The following is a 19,768-nucleotide window of genomic DNA, read 5'->3' as shown; positions in this document are numbered from 1 at the left end:
TTAGAAGAGTTATGTCATACATAAGGTAAAAATTAGGCACTAAATGCCCAAATTAAAATTCTGAGAATTTTGTGATGGATACTGTTTAATACTGGTAACATCCAAACCCCACAGGAGCCTTACCCTTTCTTCTTAAAATCTTGAGGTGCCTAGATTTGTGTCCCAATATGTATAGATTTTTGTCCCAGTCAGACTTGAATTGATCCTGGTGTACTTCCTATGGCTTTTAAGCCAAATGAAGGTCCAGAAGCTACATATTTCTGGCCTAAATTCCCTTAGTGGTCCAATCCTTGAGGTGGTCAGAATGTATATAACATAAGCATATCCACAGAGTTTGGAAACAGCTTTCATAATTTCTATTTTGCATTATCTTTAACATTCATCTATAATTTAATGCAAAATGCAAGCACAGTTCTAAGATAGACCCAAAATCTATGACATATACACAGCTAAGTGTCTTGTCAACATGCCAAAGTTTTTAATTTCCTTCTGGTTTCTCCCACTATATATTTTTTTTTCCTAGCTGCAGCACAAGGGTGCTATCTTCCTCGTCCCCATTACAAAAGAGACAAAAATTTTGCTGTCTGTCTTGGGAGGGTATTTCTGGAGAAAAAGGACACATTTGGTTCCAATAAGCAATTAATCAAATAGGAAAGTGCTTCTTGATATAAATGTTGCAGGCACTTGATGCCAGTTGTACTTTAAAGGAAAGGTTTAGCCTTGTTCTGCTGGTTCTCAGAGGGGTGGATATGGCTGTTGCTCTGAGTGAGGTGCATAATCACCATAGCATAAAGTTTTTCCACCTTTGTTTTCTCAGTGTTTTCTTCTTGGCTACCTCTAGAGAGGTGAAGACAAACTGTTCCAGCTACCTGTTAGTGTCCACTGACTCCTTGTCTGGGCTACTAACACTCTTACCACCCACACATAGCATCATATTCTTGATTTATTTTAGAGGGAAATGAGTGAATGAGGAGGAAAACTCCTAAACATTAGTTGCTACAGTGATCATGTACAAAAAACACTGGCTGCTCATTAGATGTTTACTGTTGAATTGTTTCCATTCTTACTGAATTGAAACCTGCTTCTTAATCCTGAGTAAATACATTCTCCAGAAGGGCATAAAGTAAGTTTGTATGATTTTGTGGTGGAAAAGATGACTGGGGGTTTTGTTCCTCCAAGCCTTGTAGTATGAGATAACACAGTTATTCACACTTGACCAAATGAAGTTCACAAACGTTGTCCAAATCAGTCATTGTGGACTGAATTAATGTATAAGGAACTTTTTCCTTATAAGTCATGGCTACCCTGAAATGATGAAGCTATTACCTATCCTTTTATGAGTATGGCAACCACTTTGATATCTGAAGGGGCTTTTATGTCATGTTGGTGGAACATGAAAGGAACAAGGACTTTCAAGCAAATGGAAGTATTCATGTAAATACAAAAATAATAAATATAAATAAGTGTAAATACTCTTCCATCCTAAATACATTCATCTCTCAGTTGCTTTCTTTCAAAGCTTGGCCTGTATGCTGCTTTTTAGCAAGAGGCTGTCTACCAGAACATTTAATTTTTAAATATGTAAATTCTTTGATTTACCTTTAGATGTAATACTCAATTTCTCTATTTTGGCTGATAGACCTCTAGAAAGCTGCCAGAGGAAAATAATTGTGAAAAACTTCTGCTATGTACTGTCTTTCAGGATGAAATTATTTTCCTAAAATATATATATATATATTTTCTCCATCTATGTAAGATGTAAAATTCAGTAGAAAAATGTTAATTTTGTATAAAATATCCTCACAGCAGCAGTCTGCAGTCATTCAGTCAGTGCAGCAGAGAGCTTCAGTCATGTGCAGAAGGTTAACAGATGCCTTCAGCTCCATGGATCCTGCTACTGCCATGGCTAAAGGATGAACACACAGGGGTATTCTGGAAGAGAGGTGTGGTATCTGGAGAACAGGTGAATTTGGGGGATAATTACTTGAAATTATTTGGGAATCTGTATTGAAGGTCAAGTGATGAAAATATTAAATAGTTTACATTCATGTTATTTTGGTTATATAGAAGAGCTAAGTAGCTTTAAATTTTTTCTCCTGATTTTTTTTTTTTTTTCAGTAGAATAATAGTAGTACTGAGTACTAGCAAATAATACTAATAGTACTGTATAAAAGTAAGGTAAAACAACTCTGGAATGTGTGGATGATATTTATCTGTTAATTTCAAAGCTTGTGATTTATTGACCAAGTTTTTGTTTAAATGTTTATTTCTATTAAATTTGTTCTTGACTTTGAAAATAAGCTATAATAGGTCTAAGACACTGATGATTTTCCTTTCGAAAATACAGACACATGCATGTATTGGTATATTGGCAGAAAAATATCTTGCATATAAATTTTAAAGTTAAAATATTATAATCTCTGTTGTCATGTAAGGAATTATTTAACATCTCTGCAGTGGAGTATTGCCTCAATGGTTAATCTCCTCTTAAAATTTAAAAACTATTTTAAATAACTAAATTATCTGATCTTTGATATCAGCAAACATCTGAAAAGAAGAATAAAAAAAGAATCAATTTTTTTATTATAATATAAAAGCAGATAATGGAAAAGTGAGTACTCTTTTTGTTATTATCAGTTCATGTTAAAGCACTTCAGAGCTGAGAACATGGAAATTTCCAGCAATACAGATTGGATATAGTGCAAATTGTTTGTCATCTTAGGACTCTGGTAGAAATAAGACAAAATTTGTCAATCTATACTTAAAACAGTAGACTTTTCTGCATACATTGAAAAACTGAAGAAGCAAATTTAATTTAGATTGCAAATTTTAAGATGCTTTTGCTAAGCTTTTGTGTGAGCACATTAGTTGTGTCAGAAATTATTAAAGTGCAAATTGTAGCTGATAAATGTCTAATATTACTATTCAGAAAAAAAAGAGGTACTCTACCTTAATGAGAGGTATGAGCACTGCCTCATTATTTGACACAATGTTATGTTTATTTAAAAGATAATGATGTTAGGTAAATAACTATTTTGGTTTGAGTTACTATTACAAATCAGGATACATGTCATAAATTCATGTTAAGCGCACCTGAGATAATGTTTAAGTAAGATAGTAAACATTATCTTCATCTGTCCCACTGGGTCTGAAAACTGCGTTTAAAATACAGCAACTGCTTAATTATTTGATTGAGTCCTACTTGATGTAATGCTACTGTTCACAACATGGCTTAATAAATCCCTAGTAAATAAAGTGTGAATGCTATATCTGAAAAATAACAGAGAGTGCAGTAAGAGCATTTTAATTCTAAACCATATGTCTCAGATACTAAAAGAAAGAAAATTAGTAAGTGGTTCACAATATTGGACTGGAAGAAAATAATTATTTAGTTTTTTTAAAAAACAATGTAGTATATTACAAAAATGCCCTGTATTGAGAATTTCTATGGCACAAAGACTGATTGAAATAACTGCTAAAGGGAAAAGAGGAAACATAAGCACTTGTTATTGTGCTCTAACTAGGAAACCTCTTTTGTGTTGATTCAGAAATCCAAGATACTTGGGAGACAGGACCAAGATGTTTATTTTTGTCCAAAAATATATTTTGAGGGATAACACTACAATAATAAAGTATTTAGAGCTTGAAAATGTGAAAGACCTGAAAATTAAGCCTCATCAAAACACAGAAGGAAGCTATTAGGGAGGAAATATAATTGACATCCTGTCATGGACATTCCTAGTTTCCAAGATCAGAGTATAATGATGCTCAAATAGCCCCTTTTAATTAAGAAATTTTACATCTACTTTTCAATGGCTAGTAGATTATACATACTTTCAAAAGAGTAAAGATTTGGGCTGAAAGTACTTGATTTACCATTAAGAGAATCTGCTTGAGATTTTTTGAGAATGCAGTACTCCCGCTCCAATTTTTGACCTCAGCTAACATCTGTCAGTGTTAAAATCCAGTTTGAAGTTTGCTGGATTAACCATTCAAAGCGAGTTTTACTTCATTTTATGTTATGTATTTCCAAGATTACTGAGCTGACTCTCTTTCTTTCACAGATGTTCATTGGGAATTGTTCTTTTTAAGATTCTAAGAAATTTTAACATGTATGATAAGTAAGTGATGATGTTATTTGTCTGGCCTTTTACTGGTCTTTCACTCTGGAAATGTTATCTTCTAGTTTATGAGCACATGACTAAAACCCCAGGAAGTAACAGCACGATATTTCAAAGAATTCCCGCATGTAAATTCCCCCCACCCACACACTTGTAGGGGCTTGGGCTGGGCTGGGCTCCAGCCTGGTGCAGCTGTGTAGCCATGAAGCAGAGCTGTGTGCAAGTTGCTGAGAGGTACGGGCCTCCCTGGCTTCACCCAAGGCCTGTTTTGCAACTGTAGCCCTCACTCTTGATCTTGCCTGAGATAGGGGGCAGGTACCCCTGAGTCTCCTACCTCCCCATTTCTGATGCTGACCAGCACCCATGGGCTGGTGTCCCAGCCTGGCTTCAGCCAATCCCTGTCCCCAGGTCCATACCCAGCCATCATGGGGCTGTGACCCCTCCTCTGGCCCTGCTCTGCCCCCTTTGCTCAGGAGCTGTGGAACCAGCTCCCATGCCGGCGAGGTCCCTGCCCCGCTGGCAGCACTGTCTGTTGCACTCGGCTCTTGGCTTGCCTCCCTCGCAGCTCCCCGGCGAACACTCTAACCACCAACAGAATTTTAATTCCTCCCATTTTCTCTTAGAACTGATTCTGCCAAATATTCCTTGGACAATCTGTTTTTATTTCAGACCTGGCATTATGTGAAACAACCTGCTGACACATAAAATCATGTTAGATGTCCTTCCTCTACTAATTTGCAGCTCAATGTAGCTCCTACAGATGTCAGTGTCCAAAGTCCCACTGGACTGAGTGGAATAGGAAGAAACCTGTGGAACTGTAGGGGATGAGCTTGGTGTGTATGAAGGGGCTATGAAATGTAATAATTATGTTTGAAAACCTGAAAAATTGTATTCTAAGTGTAATATTAATTACCTATATTTCAGCAAGGCTTTCATGATACATTTTTTTTTTTCATTAGCAATATATCATCTTCTTCATTAGCAATATATCATGTACTTAATAAGTATCATTACAGTCTCTCTCTGGGCTGAAATTATCTTTCAGAATGAAAATACAAATGATTTATTGACACAGAAATATACTAATTACTGACAAAATTCCTGGAAGATTGGGATAACATAGAGCTGTGGCAATGACATGTTAGCATCCCTACCTCCAATAAATTTTCAAACTTGGTGCGTGCCTGTGAAGAATAAATCTCAACCACAGCCTTATGCATAATAAATATTGAGAGAGCAAATGTACCTCAAAATAAAAATGTATGTAGTAAAACTTTTGAAAGAATGAACTTGCAATAAAATAACAAGCTGATTTTATACTTGAAGTAATCTATACTTGTATAAGAAAAATTTTCTGTTGAAAAATATAATTATCTGCTTGAAAGGCAGAAACCCTTAAAGGAATATTTTTCCTCTCCCTCCATAATTTTATTCTATAATAATTAGGCTTTTAAATTGTGAATCAGTTCCTACTTTTTTTATTATGACTATAATAATAGTTGTTGTTGTTATGATTATGATGTTTATGATGATAATTACTATTATTTAGTAACTATTGTTTTTAAATACTATGATCTGGGGGATTGGCCCCATGATGTATAGTATAGATAATTTACAGAAACCATCAAGAATAAGGACAGACCCTTCTCAGACAGGCAGACTTTCCCAGTGCTGACATTTTAGTGACCTAATTCCCCGTATGAAATCAAACACCCGAAACAGTAGCATAAGTTCCCACACGATGAACAATGGAAATAATTTGCCTCAAAATTATCCCATCAAATTCAGCATACTAGATGACTCTGGATATCTAGCAGGAAATACTGAGTAGAAGAACAAGTTACGGGGCTATGGGTGACTCAGACTGAGATACCCTATGATTTTACAGTGTAGAGGTTAAGGTGGAGGGGGCATCTAATCCTCAGCACCATCTTTATATTTTACCCAGTAACTGCTAAAGCTCCATAAGAAAAGCAAAAACAGAAGAGAGTTTTGGAGTAGGGACAGGGAAACGGCTTCTCCATTCCCAGGTTAATATCCTAAACATTTGTTTAGAGACACGCTCATTGCCAGTTCATAGCTCAGAAATTTCATAGCTCTTGCATTTCCTTCAATTCAGTAGCTCTTTCAAAATGAGTAGTGAAAGGTATATTGCACAAAATAGCCTGTGGTGATATGCTATATCGTTCTGCTGGTTAAAGATATTTCCATGTCCTGTGAGGAGGAGCTAACCAACAGCCTATGGAATAAAAGAGCTAAGATCATCTCCTTCCTTGTAAGGGAAAAAAATAGCTGCATTTTATAGGAAGATCACCCTATCTCTGCCAAGTGTGCAAAAGAATGCTTAGCTTGTGGATCTAGACCTGGTTTTGGCAGAAGCCAGCTGCTTACGCTGCTCACCTAGCAAGGGTGGGATGTGCAAACTGCAGGGTTTGGCAAATGTACAGGAACAAACTAGGCACATATAGGATTACAGTGCCTCCACGATAAAGTTCTCAGAACTCTGCATATAGGTGCCTGCAGCTGTTAATATCCCACGTTAAGAGCTTAAACCCATTGTGAAATTCACATTTTTTTCAGGAAAAAGTAATCAATTCTAAGGATAATTCCTACGACGGACGATAGCTGACCTTACTTATAAAGGAAAAAGATTGATTGCAAAATCACACAGCTAATTTGCTTTTTCTTGTATGAAATTTTTACAAATTTCCTGCTTTTTTAAACCTTAGATACACATGCTTGCATACCATTTTATATGGCAAGCAGTCTATGTGAAACATTCTTTTTACTTCAGATTTCATTGGTTTACTTTAAATCAGGTTATTTTCTCTTTGTTTCAAGTAGTATTGTATTCATTTTTGTTAACACCTCTTTGAAGTGCAGAGAATCGAGTGAATGATGATGCCATCATTTTATGTTAGTTTAAATCTACATAAGGTGGCACTATTACCTGAAAATCTTGACAGTGTTTGCTTCCCCAAAACATTTTCCCTTGTTCTGTCAAAAATAAAAATGAAAAAACACCAGACAGCTGAAAAGGTTTCTTAGAAAAAGCACCAAGTTGAGGGAGGAAAGCTTAAATGTCTTTTTTTTGTTGTTTGTTCCCCGTCCCGTGTCTGTGTCTGTCCCCGTCCCCCCCCGTCGTCGTCCCCCCCCCCCCCCCCCCCCCAGGTTAATTATCTCGGATGACTTCCCTGAGGTAGTTCATTGCACAACTGTGTGTGCCTGCAGCCTGCAGTTATGGGTGGAGAAATAAGCAACCAAGAATGAAAGGGTGGCGGTATGACTTTTGGAGGTTAAGCTGGCTTATGTCTTACTAAACATTTATGAAAGTGCAGTGTAAAGCTTCTCCATTTAAACATGATAGCCAGGGTCTGTTTCCATAATTTATAGAATTCTATAAATTCTATAATTTACACAACAGCAATGAGCAAAAACAGGAATAGTAGAGGATTGCAGTTAGATAAGCACAATTGCTACTAAAATGATCCTACTATTACTTATTTCTGAATGGATTTTGGTAAATAGACACATTTACATGACAAGATGTACAAAATGAAGATCAGGATGCGAATAATTGTACTATTCTGTTTTCTCTGAATGTTTTATGTGACTTTAATATAATTTCTCATTCAAATTTTGAGCTTTATTTTTTTTCTAGCAGGATATCTATGGAGTTAGTAACAACCATCCCTCTTCATGAAGATGATTTTGCTGACAGTGCCTGCTCTGTGCTTTGGAGAGTTTGACAAGTGTGTTTACCACCATAACATCTTTTTGAACATTTTCCCAAGTCTGACTAATTTTCTTGACTTTAACCTGAATAGTATAGGAGATTTCTTTACAAAAAATAAGAATGACAAAGCCATACTCTCCCTTCAAGGAGTTACAAGCAATTGTTTTCTTTGCAAATATGAGTATGTAAATATAAACTCATACACCTGTTTTACTGTGTAGAATATACAAAAACATCAAAGAATGTTCCTCAGAAATGCTTAGTTTTTCTGTGTACAGGCAAGCAGTCAGAATAATCTGAATGCTTTCTCTAATAAAATGTGTAGGAAAAAGTGAAAGCAGGAAGTATTTGCAAATATTTATTTGAATAAGTGAGTCTGGGTCACTTGGATAACATTTGCAATCATTTTTCTTAAACAAATACAGAAAAACCTCAACAGTACAAGCAATTCAACTCAGAATATTTAAGAAAGGATTTGCTGGTGAATATCCATGCTGTTAAGAACTTAGTCCAGATGTCTGTGTGTCCATCTTTGAACCTTTCCAGGGTCCATCCTCCGCTTATAAAAATTGTGGTCATCTGGTACAGGAAAAATGCTATTTAGTTAAGACAAATGAAAAGTACACATAACAGCATATTAAAAATTACTAAAACTGAACTGTTCTACTGAAATACATTAATGCAATTCTGAATTTAAAAACAACAACAACAACCAAAAACCGAAAAGCCAAACATAAAACAACTGTTGCTTTGCATTTTCTCTGTTCCAGGTAGACCTGTACTGGGGTGTCAGGAGGTAGGAGCTGCCTTCTAAGATGCACACTTATCTCCCTGGATATTGAAGAAGCTTCACTAAGAACAGTCTATATAGATCATTGTTTGTGCCCACAAACTTTCTCCTTGGCTTTAAAAAGTATGTCTACATAGCAATGCAAGTGAGTAGAATTTGTAAAGCACAAAGGTGATGCGGAGAATCCAATATCTCAAGAATATATGTTTCAAGAGTGTAATGAGGGGGTGGAACTGAACTTCCAGGTGTGGTGGTTCATTTCACCCCTTCCTCTGGGACACTCCATGACCTCAGGAATCCCCATCTGGCCTTGGTGTTGGTCTAAGGAGTCAGGCGCTTAAGCGCCCTTGACTGTACCAGCAGCTCTCACATGGCTAAGGAAGGGAGCAACACTGTCTGTACCAGGAATGCCTATTGCCTGGCCAAGGTAGGGAACAAGAGTGTGGAAAATCAATTATTCCCTGACATCCCTGGAACATTCCTGACCCAGGCTGTAACCCAAATGGAATGGTAGAATTGTTTCTGGAATTCTGAAAAAAAATGAATGCCTCAGGTTACAGCCAGAATGGAAATGTACAGATGACTAAAGCCAGTCATCTCACAACCTTATAAACAGTGGTCCAAAGTGAGACCCTTTGAAGTCTCCTGGACCACAGCAGGCTGTGACCAGTATCTCCCTCTGAGTGGGATGTTGCTCAGAACTCATGAACTCCCATTTGCAATTCTAGGGGGACCATCGCTGAAAGCTGATGATGGGCCCTGGTCTGATACTCCTGCTCCTTGAGGCTCAACCCTTCGTCTGTTGAGAAATGCAAAGGCATTTGATATGAGTATTTCACTGAACTTGAGGGGAACTTTTAACAGGCGCACCTTTGTAGATTTGTGCATATGTCTCTATACATCTATCTCTTTTGTGATTGTGTGCATGTGCGTGTGTGAATTGATTTAGGTATCTCATAGTAAGTATAGCGTAAGTTTTACCATCTTGAACCCATAGTAAACCACTTTTGTAATGTAAGTAAATCTCATTGATTCACTTTGTAAATGTTAAAATAGTCATAGATTAAGTGCTGCTAAAATCCTGTGATCAACCTTGAACTGAATAAACCTTAGACATCCTTTAGATATAACCCCTTTTCCAAGTCTGCGTCTAAGATTAGACCTAGCTGCACCTAAGCTCTATTAAGAGTTTAGAAAGCAAGGAGGTCCATTCTGAACTTTGTGACTAAACTCCCTTACCCTTTTGTGTCTTTGATCTCTGTGTAAGTCATTTTAGCTTGATTCTAACTTGATTTTCCTTTGTGTGTTCTATCCATGTAATAAGTAATAGAGTAGACATGGCCATCAAACTTTGTGAAGTCGCATTTCCACAGAATCATATTAAATTATTTTGCTCATATCTTTGTTGTAATTCTTTAAGTGACCTACCCTAAAACACTCATTCCACAACACCAGGTTAGCTCACCCAAAAGAAATTATGTTCATGTGCTCTAAGATAAGTTTGAAATATGAACCAAAGCCTCGTAACTGAGATTTGAGACATTAGCTTTAAAAGCACATCTCTGTCCCATAATTCTAGGATAAATGCACCCAAAGTACTGTAAACATTTGTGTATGTATAACACAGTGATCTTGCACTAGTGGGTATTGTACACAGAACTGAAGTTCTGTGCAATGCATTCCCTAAGGCCTCTGCCTGTAGTCAGCTGGGCAGTTCTTTGTCCATGCTTGGTTTCACTGTCACCTTTACTTCAGTTAAAATACTAGGTGAATGAAATATATCTTTCCACAAATGCTTTCTAGGTTCTTCTTCTGACTGCGACTTCAGAGGCAATTGTTTGTGGCTGCTTGAATAGGCATATTTTTTTCCTTATCAATTCTTCACATAGCAGACTGTGTCATGCTGTGTCCTGTCAGCATACCATTGAGAAATGCTACAAACATATTCATTCACCAGCTGGAAACACTGCATACGCTGTGCATTGAACTCACAGTCCAGTAAGAGAAGATGATTTCAGTCAAGTTAAGGGCTTAACAATCACAATAATTCCTGAGTCATGTAAACCTGTATGGTTTTTGTCAGGATTAATTCCTTACTCTAACTGCTTTTTAAGAGAAAAAACTTGAAATAACCTAAATATTTCATATGTACACTGTTTTGCTGTAAACCTGAAAAACCCCATATGGTTTACATTTTTAAATCATTTACACCTATACCATTAGGTCAAGAAACTATTGAGTGTCAAGATCCGATATCTAAGCCACTGGGAACTCCCTGCCAACACATAAGGAAGCCATGCCAAAATTCTCTCCCTGCTCCAGCAGCAAGGCATAGCTTTCCCAGGCAAGTTTATAAGCATCAAGAAATAGAGGGTGTAGCATCACCCTAAATATTTCCATTTTATGAATATGACATACATTAAGAGTCTTGTATTTTGGAATCTAAATACCACTAAGAAGAGACCAGTAGCTGAACTGAGTCATCAGTCAGGAGATCAGCAACAGCTGCAGAGAAACTGAACCTGCTGTGTGTCCTGTTTTGAGTGTGCCAAAGGAAGACAAAGGTGGAAGCATGATGGAAAGAATGAGATGGTAAACAAGCTACTGCCTCAGTTTTTGCCTCTCCATGTATATCGGCAAAGGCTATAGCCTATCCTTTCAAAATGGTTTCCACATTTATAATGTTCATCCCTGATTTTCTCTATATTTGTAGTAGGTTTGCATGGCAAGTTTTTGGTAGCAGGGGAGCTACAGGGGTGGCTTCTGTTGGAAGACACCAGAAGTTTTTCCCATGTCCAATGGAACCAATGCCAGCTAATTCCAAAACGGACCTGCCACGGGCCAACACTGAGCTAAACAGCGATGGTGGCAGTGCCTCTGTGATAGCATATTAAGAAGAGGAGAAAAAAAATAACCTGCGTCAGCAAGAGAGAGGAATGAGATTGTGTGAGAAGAACAATTGTGCAGACACCAAGATCGGTGAAGAAATGGGAGGAGGTGCTCCACATGCGGTGAAGCCCATGGTGAGGCAGGCTGTCCCCTGCAGCCCATGGAGGTCCATGGTGGAACAGATATACGTCTGCAGCCCATGGAGGACCCCATGCCAGAGCAGGTGGGTGCACAAAGGAGGCTGTGACCCATGGGAAGCCTGCGCTCATGCAGGTTTGCTGGCAGGACCTGTGGAGAGAAGACCCCACACTGAAACACGTTTCCTGGCAGGACTGGTGACCTCAGGGGATCCATGCTGAGGCAGTCTGTTCCTGAAGGACTGCACCGCTTGGAAGACACCCACACTGGAGCAGTGTGTGAAGAGCCGCAGCCTGTGGGAAGAACTCACTTTGGAGAAGTTCATGGAGAACTATCTCCCATGGGAGGAACCCCACACTGGAGCAGAGGAAGAGTGTGAGGAGGAAGAAGTGGCAGAAACAACGTGTGATGAACTACAGTAACCCCCATTCCCCATCCCCCTGTTCCACTGGATGGGAGGAAGCAGAGAAATCTGGAAGTAAGTTAAGCCTGGGAGGAAGGGAAGGATTGGAGGGAAGGTGTGTTTTTCTGATTTGAATGGTAATATATTAAACTAATTTCCCCAAGTCGAGTCTGTTTGCCTGTGACAGCAATTGCTGAGTGATCTCCCTGTCCTTATCTTGACCCATGAGCCTTTAATTGTGTTTTCTCTCCTCTGTCCGATTGAGGAGGGAAGTGACAGAGCAGCTTTGGTGAGCACCCGGCATTCAGCCAGGGTCAAACCATTACAATATTTCAACCTATGACCTATGTAGATTTTAAGGCACATTTACACAGATCATTTTGCACAGATGTGAAATTATATGAAAATATATTTTGCAGTTAATGGAGTAAAATGATTTTGATATACCTAAAAATTATGTAATTTAGTGTAGCTTTTATCAGCCAGTAAAAAAAATATTTTTTCTCCATGAAATCAGTGATACAGTAAAAAGGTATGCAGATAACAAATGGTTATTAATCCCAATGCACCCAGTAAAACTGCACAGGGATTGGCATAATGGTTATTAAGCTACAAAAGATGGGAGAGCATCTCCTTAAGCTAGTTGCAGCCAAGGTGCTTAGCAGAGCATGGAGAGAGTGTGGAAGAAGAGCAATGAAACATAAAGCACCAGGGAAGAACAGAGACAGGATGACATGACTGCAGGTAATGACTGGGAAGAAGAAGGAAAACAATGAAACAAACGATGTGTGTAAAGCATAAAATGAAGACAAGCAATGTTTCACTCTCTCTGTTGATGGACAATTGGTGTTTTGTTAGGATACCTGGTAGTTATCATAGAGAGAGGGACTGAGAAGGATGGAGTGAGGGACTGAGTCAGCAGGGAGGCTGCTAACAAGGTCACCTAGGGACTGGGTACCCAGCTGGGAGCTCTGGAATTGGCATCTCTTTTGCAGTGCATGAGAAATAGGGTTTACGTGCCACACAGTGCATGAGCCACATGAAACCTGTATGTGTCCATTTCGTGGTTCTATAAATCGGGTTCATTTTAATCATATACACTAATGTTGAAAAGCAACTCCACCTAATAAACACACATAATCTTTCAGTTTATTCAATAATGAAAAAAATGTAAATCTTATTTTAACATGTTAGCCAAGTCTGTTAGCCAAGATCAAAGAGACTTACTGAGTTCTGTACCTGACAGATCCCTCCAAATGTCAGCATATAAACATACAGCTTTTACAAAAACTTGCAGCCCTCCCTCCTGCAATTTTGCTCCTGAAAATTTCCTTTTTCTATGAGGAAATAACAGATCAAACTTGCTTCTGCAGCTCTTCTGTACACTTTATCTTGGCATGTTGACAAATGCTGCTATGTACATGGAAAGGAAAAGGGCGGTACAGCTGGGACAAGGAGTAGGTAAGGCATCAGGACAGATGTTTGCCTACCATCTTTGCTATCTTTATACATCTAACTGTTAACAAGGTGGGAGGACACACTCTTCTTGACATTAGCCAGGAAGTTTTTACTGCACGTTGCCTTATATTAACTTAGGCATCTAGCCTGGGTTAAGTGATATGACAACACCCATTCCTCCACAATGTCAATATACCTTTTGTCTTGCAGGATGAGTAGTGGAGGGTTTTTTTCTTCATTTTTTTAGCCACAGCTCCCATGCCATTCTCAGCCAAAAATCCCATGACTGGCCAAATGTAGGAGAAATGTACAAACAAATTGTTGCAGATGGGGAAAGTAAAAAGGATTCTAAGAAATACTGAAAGATTTGGTTTTGTATTCTGAAAACATTTCATTAGGACAAAAAAAAAAAAAAAAAAAAAAAGAAAAGAAAATCCCACAGAAGGTCCTCAGAGAGTCTGTTGTGATTCCCCAATTCTGACAGCAGATTTGCAGTATTGTTTAGGATGGTTCAGGTTCTGATTCCTGTAGCTCATGCCAACTGACAGCTTCTGCAAGGGATCACTCACTAGCTAAAGACCACCTGAATTTGATGCTTGCATTCTCAGATACACTTGTGTATCACTCATGCATCTCTTGTAATGAGGAGGTCAGATGGGTTATTCTGCATCTGTTGATTCCCCCTCTTGCTGGGGGCACTCACAGCTGCCTTAATCAACTAATCTCTAGCCCTGTGCAGCTTTAGACCACTAAAATACTGTGGAATAAACAAGAACATCTGCTCAGTTGTTTATTCAATGTTTAATCAATTTTTTCAAAGAAAGATAGCCCTGATGTTCACTGTATTGCGATTTCTGCACATTTGATATTAGTGGGATGTTTTGGTGGAACATCATAGCTATGAATGGAATTGAAATGGATGGTTTAACATATATGACACACTGCAATTCTATGATAGTGTGCTTTGTGAAAGTCTTAATAGATCCTGCAAGTCAGAATTTCTGACTCTGTTGACTATGTAATGTAGTATAGTAAGCAAGAGTTTTCATTTTGTACTGAGTAAAGCCATTGTTTAAGCTACTGTTATATTTTATATAGAATCCTGAAGTTCGAATATTTGATCCTTTGCTATTCTGTCTTTTCTGTGTACTTTAGTAATCAGCTTAAGTGGGGTGGGGAAGCTAAGTCACAGCTAAGAGAATAACAGAAAGTCAAAGCAAAATGGATTTTCAAATCTTGTAAGATGCTCAGATATTTTTTTAGAGACACATAATATTCAAGAATATGTTCCTTTAACAGTGGTGTATTCAATGTGGAGATGGATGTCACCCTAAACACATTTTAAGCTGGTCTAAAAATCTTACATTCTGCTTATATAACATTTAGTTTCAGAACTAAAAATAATTTTAAAAGCTGTACATTGTACTGCATATGACTGGTGAGATAGCATTATTTGGGCTAGTTTACTTTTTCCCTTAAAATGAATTATAACATTCAGTTATAACAGATGGCTGCATTTGTAGTGTCACTGCTGGTGTCAGTGTGTCCCCCTGAGGTAGAGGAGTGAGAACAGATGTAAACCTTTTCCTCAGTAAGCCTTGGATGCTGCTCTTGGAGGCTGGGATTGCCACACAGTGCAGGCCGCAAATGGGGAACCACAAATATGGTGTCTGATTTTTGCAGTCAATAACACTTGGCCACCTGGGACTGCAGAAAGTAAACTTGTTTTTCTTTTATTTCAGTGACAGCTTTTGAACACCAGATTGCTGAAAAACTACAGAAATACCCTTGAGGAATAGACATAATCCAAATAAACTTTTATGAATTCATATGCTGTATTTCAAATTTCAAATGAGAGCTTTTAAACAACAGGAAGCATAGTTGTATGTTGGTTTTTATGTTTTAATTTGGTTTTTTTCCCAAAAAAGCCTAGTTTACCTTATACCTCTGTAATGAACTGCTTCACCTATTATGCCACTGTGTTTCCCAAATGGTTCTGCCAGTAGAAACTCATTCCAGAAAATGCTTTTGTGCCCAAATTGCAACATCCTAAATATCCTGGGTTCACCCTAGAGAGAGTGTCACCTGGCACCTGACTGTGCAGAGACCTATTTATACCACCAAAGCTCTCACAGCAATTGGTTCATGGCACCTTGTCTGTGCTGCTCACATCTCATGACTTCCACCTCCCTCCCAATGCTTTCTTGTAAATATATAAGGTCCTACCCAAACTCTCAGGGTTCTGGAGGCAACGACAGGCTCTAATTGCCTGGATTGATCTGCAATGCCATTTTTTTTGCAAACACATCTCCACAGCCTCCTCCCCACTCCCTAAGGAATTTGCAGCCTGTATGCAAGCTTTGCTCAGAGATGTTGCACTGTGACCTTGGAGCACCAGATTGCTATGAAAACACTCAATTTGGGAGAAAGATCTGTGGGAAGGCTCATCTCTGGTGAGTGAGGTCCCTGCCCTGCCAGCCCTGCTGTCATCTTTGACTCCTTTTTCACATTCCCTTCCAAAGCCACCCACCCTTGCTGCTCCCCGATTCATCTTTGTCAGGTTGAGGAGCTGGATACCTACAGCATCCCTAGGAGGAACAAATGGTATTCAGGCCTCAGGAGCATTCCCATACCCTGTTTGGTTTTTGTGAAGTCAGTGTCCTAGAAAGTTGTCCTGGAGCCCAGACTGCAATACATCAGGCAAACCCTGTCTACGCCAAGATGAGATGATTGCTGTTGTGTGCCTGTGCTGTTTTCCCCCTCATCAAGTACTGCAGTGGGTTGACCCTGGCTGGATGCCAGGTCCTCACCAAAGCTGCTCTAGCACTCGTCAGCTAGACAGGGTAGAGAAAATATAACGAAAAACTCATGGGTCGAGATAAGGACAGGGAGAGATCACTCAACAATTACCATTACAGGCAAAACAGACTTGGGCAAAACTAATTTTATTACCTACCACATCAGAGTAGGATAATGAGAAATAAACCAAGTCTTAAAAACCACCTTTCCCTCACCCCTCCTTTCTTCCCAGGCTTAACTATACCTCTCATTCTCTCTGCCTTCTCCCTCAAGTAGCACAGGGGGATGGGGAAATGGGGGTTCTGGTTAATTCATCACACATGATTTCTGCTGTTACCCTGAGGAAGTAAGGACTCATCACAGTGTTTTCCTGCTCCAGAGTGGGGTCCCTCCCATGGAAGACAGTCCTTTACAAACTTCTCCAATGCACATCCTTCCCCTGGGGGCTGCAGTTCTTCATGAACTGCTCCAATACAGGTTCCTTCCACAGGGTGCAGTCTTTCAGGAACAGGCTTATCCAGCGTGGGTCCCCCACAAGCCCTGCCAGCAAACCTGCTCCAGCATGGGCTCATGTCTCCACACAGCTGCAGGTCCTTCCAGGAGCTCACTCCAGCACTGGCTTCCCATGGGGTCACAACCTCCTTTGGGTATCCATCTGCTCCAGCATGGGGTTCTCTACAGGCTGCAGGTGAATATGTGCTCCACCACAGACCTCCATGGGATAAGGGGCACAGCCTGCCTCACCATGGGCTGCAGGGGAACATCTGCTCCAGCACCTGGAGCCCCTCCCTCTGCACTGACCTGGGTGTCTGCAGGGCTGTTTCTTTCACATATTCTCATCCCTCTCTCCTGGCTGCAATTGCTGGAAAAAGAGGGTTTTCCCCTTCTTTCTTAAACATGTTATCCCAGAGATACTACATTACCTGGGCTTAACCTTGGCCATAATTGGGTTTGTTTTGGAGCCAGCTGACACTAGCTATATTGGATAAATGGGAAGCTTCTAGCAGCTTCTCACAGAAGCCATCCCTGTAGCCCCCATGCTACCAAAACCTTGCCATACAAACCCAATATATCCATGGATATGGGTCAGCTCTGGCCTAACTCTGGGAACATGTCTCCTAGAAAGGCAGCACTTATTTCTCTTCATCCAGTTTGGCTGAGCTGCTGACTGCCTACAACCCATGGGGATAACTGTTGCAGCACTCTCAAAACTAGCCAGCTGCAACAATGTCTTTTACCATCACATATAAATTTAACTTCAATAAATAGTTAGCACACCTTGCCCTGGCACAGCCACAAATCCCCCACAAGGCCTCAAAGGTCTACCTACTGCCTATGCTGCTTCTTCATACTCTTCCAGCCAGTCCCTCTACTACCTTCTAACATCTCTCCCCACCAACTGTTCCTCTTAGAGCTATTTAACCCCTTAACAGAACCAGCCACAGCTGCACCTTATCAGCCAACCCGCCACCCCTGAAGCCAGCCCACAGCTGTATATTATCAATGTTAAACAACCCAGCTTCATTCCTCTACAGATAACCTCTAGCAGCCACTCAGTTTTGTACAGGGACTAGCCACCTCCTTTCTGACAGTGTTTCTCCTGTGAGTAAGAGGGCTCCATTCCAGGTCCATGTCAGTTGATTTGCCCTCAGAAGCTTCTTACAGTGCCTTGCAGTGATCTGTGCCAAGCAGTGGTGCTGTCCTGGATAAGAGAGGCTGTTTGTGTCCCAGTCATTAATTTGTGACAATAAAAGCTCACAGCCCTTACTGTCACTGGCATTCACTGTCAACAAGTTCCAGGTGAGACCAAGAGCCTTTCTTTCCCTTCTTTGTCAGGGTTTTCTTAGACAAAATGTGGACATTAGCTTGCACATACAAATACTTTGTGTATAATCATGGTATTATTTTAACATCTGTCAAACAGCAGTTGCTAGGGGTCCAGCCTTTCACACCAGCATTACAAGTGTGTTAGAGAAGTAAATTACAGCCAACATTATTTTAGCATGTTGAGTAATATAGAAATATTATTTTAAATGTAACACCTATCTAATGACATAAAGATCATAGGGTCTTATAGTTGTATAGAAATGTCTGCAGCCAGTTGCGACCTTCTCAGGGCCTGTTATGGTTTCTCTCATGTTTTCTTTGTTCCTTAGTACAGTCCCACTGAAATGGGAAAACACTGAAAAAAAGCTTTGTGCAGAAAGAACCTTTTTATTTACTGCAGTTTGTTCTAGCTGTGTTTTGAAATTACACATTTTCTTTCAGCTATTTACAAAAAAGGTATTAACAGAAGCCTCAGTAGAGCAGTCATCATGTTTGTACAATGATGGTAAAGCTCTCAAAGGTATTCAGCTTTTCAGACCCCAGAACTCCTCTATGTACAGAAAAGTTAAAATTCTGAAGGCAGTCAAAAGTCTATGCTGCAAACATATTGAACAGACATAATGTGCTGGCACTGGCCTTGGCAAAGGACCACTCAGTATTTGTACACCTGACCATGTAATTCAGACCGCACTTCTCAGGTGCTTGGGCTCATGCCATTGATTTCATGAGTCAAAGTGAATCAGCATGTATTTGACAACACTTGTAGTGAATCCAAGTCATATCATTACCATGGCAATAATTCCTTTCAAATCTAGAGGGCTTCATAACTTGTTTTCCCCACTTGTGTGTCACATTGTCTCATGAATTTTACTTTATCTCCTCACATTTCTTCCTTCTCAGTAGTGCCCTTGCTGTAATAGTTCACTAGATTCTTTCAAACTTTCTGCTTTTAAGAAAGGGTAAGATTGCCTACCCCTTTGATGTGATTAATCATTCATCACAGTTTCTTTATTAAAATTTTTATGTTACCTTTCTATATAAGATCACCTTTTGTTCATATGTATGAGTACATGTATAAATAACTTTTCTATGCATACTGCTACAAGTTTGCTGAAAGACTGAGAAGTAGATGAGATGTACCACTGAAGGACCATGGTAAGCCAGGGCAGAAAATTTTACCTTTTTGCAACAATATGATTAGATGCAGGTCTTTTCTGCCTGGCAAGAAGTAGAAAAACATTGCCTTTTTGTACAGTTTTGGAGGATCTCTGGCATTTCCTTTATTGCTGCATTCATTGGTTCTATAGGTTTTGTTAAGATTATATATTTTTAGAAAACAGAGATGAAATTTAAATAGAAAGCTTAGAAAACCCATCTGCAATTCATGATATTCTCTTCACAGATTTTCAAAGGTTGAAAACCTTTCCTAGTGCTGCCACAAGTAGGTGTCAGTAGAGACACATACATATAATGGCATAAACGTTCGAACTCAAAATTATTTAGGTAGTAAGGCTGCATATTTAGGCATCATTAAATTACTTTTGATGAATCAATGTAGATCAGCAAATACCACACCACTTTGCAGATGTAAACCACTATTAGTTTTT

Source organism: Falco punctatus (genome assembly GCF_963210335.1).
Source record: "Falco punctatus genome assembly, chromosome: 3".
In the NCBI taxonomy this organism is placed as follows: domain Eukaryota; kingdom Metazoa; phylum Chordata; class Aves; order Falconiformes; family Falconidae; genus Falco; species Falco punctatus.
The sequence above is the reverse complement of the archived record's forward strand: the minus strand, read 5'-3'. Positions refer to the sequence as shown.